Raw genomic sequence first — 5,771 nt, forward strand, 5'->3', positions numbered from 1 at the left:
CTTGTAAGCAAACATTCATGTTTATTTTCTCCTTTCCAGAGTCCTTGACCATAAGTTCTGCTCAGTCCAATCCAAACAGGTTTCTCCAAATAAACCCTGTTGTAATATGTTTGGGGCCAGCAACTAAAATGAATTCCAGTTTCCAACTCATTGACAAAAATCAAACCAGGACAGTAACGGCGTAGTATACCACATAGTTCAGCACTTCCCCTCCATTAACCTGACAACTCATTCTAGTTTCCCTGAGCCACCATGCTGTCTTTCCCCAGTTCCACTGGAAATGTTCCACACATACCATAGCCTAGACAGATGTCATTGGTAACAACATTTAGCTGCTGCTTCTGGGAGACAAGTGTAGGACAATGCTGACCAGGTCCTAGGATTCCTTCAAGCGTTTGAAAGGGGGCTCCAAGAAAGGGAGATGAGCAGAAGCCAAGGAACGGTATGCTTCAGCCACTAAATGGGGATATGAGCCCACCATTGCCTTCCAGCCTGAGGTCTCAGAGACCTCAGAAGCATGAGCTGTAATGAAATCCAGTGCCTGGGTTTTCAGCTGCCCTGAGCTGTGGAGGTCAGCCAGGAAGAGAGTGTGGGCAGCATTCTCCACAGAGAGGTCCCTGCAGAGGGCATCCTCACACATCACCTTCAAACGCTCCAGGCCATACTTGTCTGCAGCTGCCAGCAATGCATCTGCCATGCTGTCCAGGTCTGGCACCTTCCCAGTGTAAATGAAGCCCATCATTGCCTTGAAGACTTGTGGCTCCAGGTCAGGGATCTCAACACGCTTCTTTCTGCTCTCTTCCATGTCATGTTGAAACATGGCTCTGAAAACTGGAGAGCGAGCTGCTAAGATGGCCTTGTGAGCCCGGAATTCCTGGCCAGATACCACCAGGCAGCAGTCTGTGAATTGGGAATTCTCCCACAGCTCTCCTAGCTCATCTGCCAATGTGCATGGGGGAACTTGAATCCCTGGATTCCTGTTCTGGTCAGAGATTCTGAAGGAGTCCTGGACCACACTCACAGTGCAGAGCAGCCTGAGCTTGTCATCTGGGAGAAGACGAGGAGCATTTGAAAAGAGGAAATCTCGAAGGATGTACTTTTTGAATCCACAGGCACGGCCTGGCACGAACCTAATGGCTCTTGGGCTCCTCATAGTTTGTGTTTTCTCTCCTTCGGCAGTTATGATCCAGAACTGGAACTTTGCCCAAACATGACTCTTTAGACAGCTGAGCAAAACTAGGTTAACTGACAGGTAATCCGCACTTACTTCATCAACTCCATTCGGGTTTACTGTCAAACGCCATTTGCCATTGGCTTCTCTTGAGAAAGCTGGGCTTCTAATGACTTCTGTCCTTTCCTCCACAAGAAAACGCAAGTTGTTGATGGTCCACAAGTAGGAGAAATTCTGAAGGCTGATATGTGTGTGGTCCCATCTCTGGGCTGTCCCGTCTCCTGCCATTTCTCCTCCAGGTAGTTTGAAGGTTCAACTAGATCCAAAATGAAGAACTAGCAATTGTTTTCTCTTCACTTTGTGAGACGCAATAATAGACATGAATTACATGTTAAGTTTTTGTTTTTCGTCTATTCCCTTTTTGATGGGGCTAGAAACTTGGATCTCTGAAATTTTCTATACAGATTTTAATACTAGTTTCAGAGAAAACAGTCTAGGCTTACTTGGGGCTCTTACATCAGTCCATTTTTGGTCTAGATTGAATCTTAGGTCGATAGGTAACTGATTTTGACAATTATGCACAGCTGTTTAAAAATCTGGAAAATTCTATCACTCATATCAATAAATGTTGTACTATGGTCTCTAGAGTAACAGAACATATACAAGCAATCTCTCTGTGTATAAAGGAAGGGGATTTATTAGAATGACTTAGGGCTGCAGTCCTGCTAATCTCACATTGGCTAGCTGTGAAGGGAAAGTCCAAAATTCCAGTACTTACTCAGTCCAGGAGGTTGGATGTGTCCACTGGTCTTCAGTATGTGCTGGTGTTCCAAATAGTATCTAACACCAGGGGAGGGATGGACTTGCTGCAAGTTGAGGGCAAGCAATCAAATAGCAAGGGTTTCCTGCTTCCATGTCCTTTTATAGGCTTGCAGCAGAGGGTGTGGCCCAATTTAGGGTGTGTCTTCTATCCTCAAGATCTGGATTAAAGGTGGGTGTCTTCAGGCCCTGAGATCCAGATTAAATGTTTGAGTCTTTCTACATTCCAAGTATGTACTTGAAGTGGATCTACCTGTAGCATGAATCTTAAAAGTTCTTATTAATAAAATCAAACCTGAGGCCAGTTATTGGGGTCAATGCTGGTAGATCAGAGAGACAGAACAAGCCACAGCTATCTCACCTTGCCAATTCCTCCGCTGGTCCTGTTTCCTCAGACTGAATGCTTCTGTGTCCTCACCCCAATGGCTCTCAGCTGAACTGTCAGCTGAACTGCTGCTTAAAAGCCTGAATACTTAACCAGCCAAATGCTGAACCAGCCAAATGCTGCTAGTTTCTGGTCCTCACGCCTTATATATCTTTCTTCTTTCTACCACCACTCTCTGGGATTAAAGGCTGGCTTTCTGGGATTAAAGGCGTGAGTCACCATGCTTGGCTGTTTCCAATGTGGCCTTGAACTCACAGAGATCCACAGGGATTTCTGTCTCCGGAATGCTAGGATTAAAGGCGTGTGCTATCACGGCCTAACTAGTGGTTTTTCTGTTCTCTGACCCCAGATAAGTTTATAAAGGTAAACAATATTTTGGGGAACACAATACCACCAAATTTCCTCTCTTTTTGTCTAAAATTAAAGAAAGCTTATAGCTAATACAAGAAAAACTATCCAATAAGTATATACAATATATACAGCCAAAAATTACATTAATGATGTCTAGTCCATTAACATTTGACAGATTCAGATAAAAACTCCATTATATATATTAACAATGTCCAGTCCAGTAACATCTGATAAACTCAGACCAAAAAATTTTCATTACTTATCTTATTTAAAACAAGTAGTTCCTTTTTAAAAGTAGATTCCATAATCTCCCTTTTTATCTTATCATATCCATATTAATCCCTCTGGATCTCTGTGAGTTCAAGGCCACATTGGAAACAGCCAAGCATGGTGACTCAAGCCTTTAATCCCAGAATTCTCCTCTCTCCTTGTCCCACCTACTTCCTGCCTGGCCACTGGCCAACCAGTGTTTTATTTATTGACCAATCAGAGCAATTTGACATATAGACTGTCCCACAGCACTTTTTTTTTATTAAAATAGAAAAGGGGAAATGTGGTGGTATTCTAATTGTACTGAAATGTGATTTTGATTGTATGTTAATAAATAAAGTTATCCGGGGGTCAGAGCTATTAGAGCCATAGACAGAGTGTGGCAGTGGTGGCACACGCCTTTAATCCCATAGATCTCTGTGTGTTCAGGGATACAGCCAGCATTGGAGACATATGCCTTTAAGACCTACGGGGCTGTAATTCAGACGGTGACGAGGCAGTCACGTGTTTGGGTTTACAACCAATGAGAAGGCAGAATGACTGGAAAATCGAGTTACACACAGGAAATAGCTCTCTTTTCCAGAAACTGGGACACAGAGGAGGAAGGGTGAGATTTTAGCTCTGAGCTCTGACCTCTTGGCTTTCTCTTTTACATTGTTTCTGTGTTTCTTATTTAATAAGACAGTTGGTTACATCAACATCTGGCACCCAATGTGGGCAAAAGTTTCTACCTAAAACCTGAGAAAAGATTCTAAAACGGAGCAAAAAACAGCTTCCTAATTGTCTCTCTCAAATGAGCGGCAGCCTGCCGGTTTGAGCTACTGTCGGGTTCCTAGCGTGCGAGCTCGATCTGCAGTATGGCGGGAATGAGGCCTCTGCAAGTGGCACATTAAGCTGCGTGGTGGATTTAGCCTTTACTAGTACAAAACAAAAAGAGGTTTCTGGGCTACACGCTGCTTGGATAAAAGCACAGACCCACGATGGCTCCCAGAGCTGGCGGAAAACGTACCACCGCCATGTTGGGAAGCTGAAATGGGAGGAGCCAGCAGCCACAGCGCCTTTTCAGGCTTAGAAGGCTGCAGTTTAAAGCAATAGGCTCAAGGTAATATAAAACATAAGCCACATAAAGATGGCTACCACAGAGAGAATCTGGATTATGTTCTCTTTGATATTCGTAACTGAAGAGAAACATTTGATTGCGAAAGCTGTTGAGTTATGCCAAAATGTGTATTTTAAAGGTACATTAACTTCAAAATTTGGATGTAAGGATATGTTGCTTTGGAAAGGAGGCTCTGCTTTTGTTTCTACAGAAAGCCAGAGGCTATGGATTTGTTCCAGATTAAGATACATCAGGTTTGACCAGCCAAGACCACCTGAAAGGTCTCCGATGACACCATGGCCCAGATGATCCAACATCCAGAATCGTTTCAAGTCACGGACTACTCCATGATCCTGAAATTTTCTTTGTGTCCCTATAAGATACAGCGCCCCCCTCCAGCAGGAAGTAGTAAGAGAAGTTACGCCCAAATTCCCAAATATACCAAGCTGACTTTGGAGATGTGTAAAAGTTAAAACCTTCCTTTTAAAAAAAAAGAAAGGGGAAGTGCTGTGGGACGGTCTATATGTCAAATTGCTCTGATTGGTCAATAAATAAAACACCGGTTGGCCAGTGGCAAGGCAGGAAGTAGGTGGGACAAGGAGAGAGGAGAATTCTGGGAAGCAGAAGGCTGAGGCAGAGAGACACTACATCCGCCGCCATGACCAGCAGCATGTGAAGATGCCGGTAAGCCACCAGCCACGTGGCAAGGTATAGATTTATGGAAATGGATTAATTTAAGCTATAAGAACAGGTAGCAAGAAGCCTGCCACGGCCATACAGTTTGTATGCAATATAAGTCTCTGTGTTTACTTGGTTGGGTCTGAGTGGCTTTGGGACTGGTGGTTGACAAAGATTTGTCCTGACTGTGGGCAAGGCTGGAAAACTCTAGCTACATCTACCCACTTCAAATGAAGCATAACACTTCTCACTGTTGTGCCCTCCATGTTAGGGTTTTAGTTAATTCTATGTCTTCTTAAATTGGGAACCAAGAATAACCACCACAAGTGTATATTTTATTGTGATTCATCTTAAATAAAATAGGGATGGTGTCCATTCCTACACAGCTGTTATTTCCACTTCTCAGGGTTTTACACTAAAACACTCTCCCCATCCCCCAGAAAACCCTTACCCTTGCATTTTTGGAGTTATAATAACCCCATTTCTCCATTGTCCTAGCTATTCTCTCAGTCCAAGGATTAAGTAGAAAACCTATTATGGCAGGAAATAATGCTTATTTAATTCAACTCAAAACATTTGAGTCAAATTAGTTAATATTGAGACAAGTAAAAGGTCTTGCTAGTCATTATATTTATGTTAAAGGCAACCATTCAATATTGTTTGTCTAAGACTACCAGTGTGGTTACTGGTGATTAAATAGAAATTCATGAACCAGGCATGATGTGATAGTCTATGGCACTGATCAGAGTAGTCTGATGTCAGTCTAAAGCTCACTTGGTCCATGGAATAAATTCAAAAAGAGCCAGACATGCAGAGTGGGAAGACATCAAAAACAGAAGAAAGATGTAGAAATGAAATTATGATGACCTCTTGAATTCCTGCTAAAACATTTCAGATGCCAAAGTATGAGGTTATGACCTAGTATTTCAGATCAGTTCCATCCTCTTTAAGAAAGTAACTGATATGGGATGGAGAAATGGTTCAGCAGTAAACGTTGC

General features: G+C 42.9%; 1 pseudogene; it reads right to left on the reverse strand.

Annotated features, from left to right (window-relative positions):
* Positions 1–376: 376 nt before the first annotated feature.
* Positions 377–1,459, reverse strand: LOC143272312 (speckle-type POZ protein pseudogene; annotated as a pseudogene).
* Between the last annotated feature and the right edge of the window lie 4,312 nt (positions 1,460–5,771).

The sequence above is a fragment of the Peromyscus maniculatus genome, chromosome 1 (assembly GCF_049852395.1).
Source record: "Peromyscus maniculatus bairdii isolate BWxNUB_F1_BW_parent chromosome 1, HU_Pman_BW_mat_3.1, whole genome shotgun sequence".
NCBI lineage: Eukaryota > Metazoa > Chordata > Mammalia > Rodentia > Cricetidae > Peromyscus > Peromyscus maniculatus.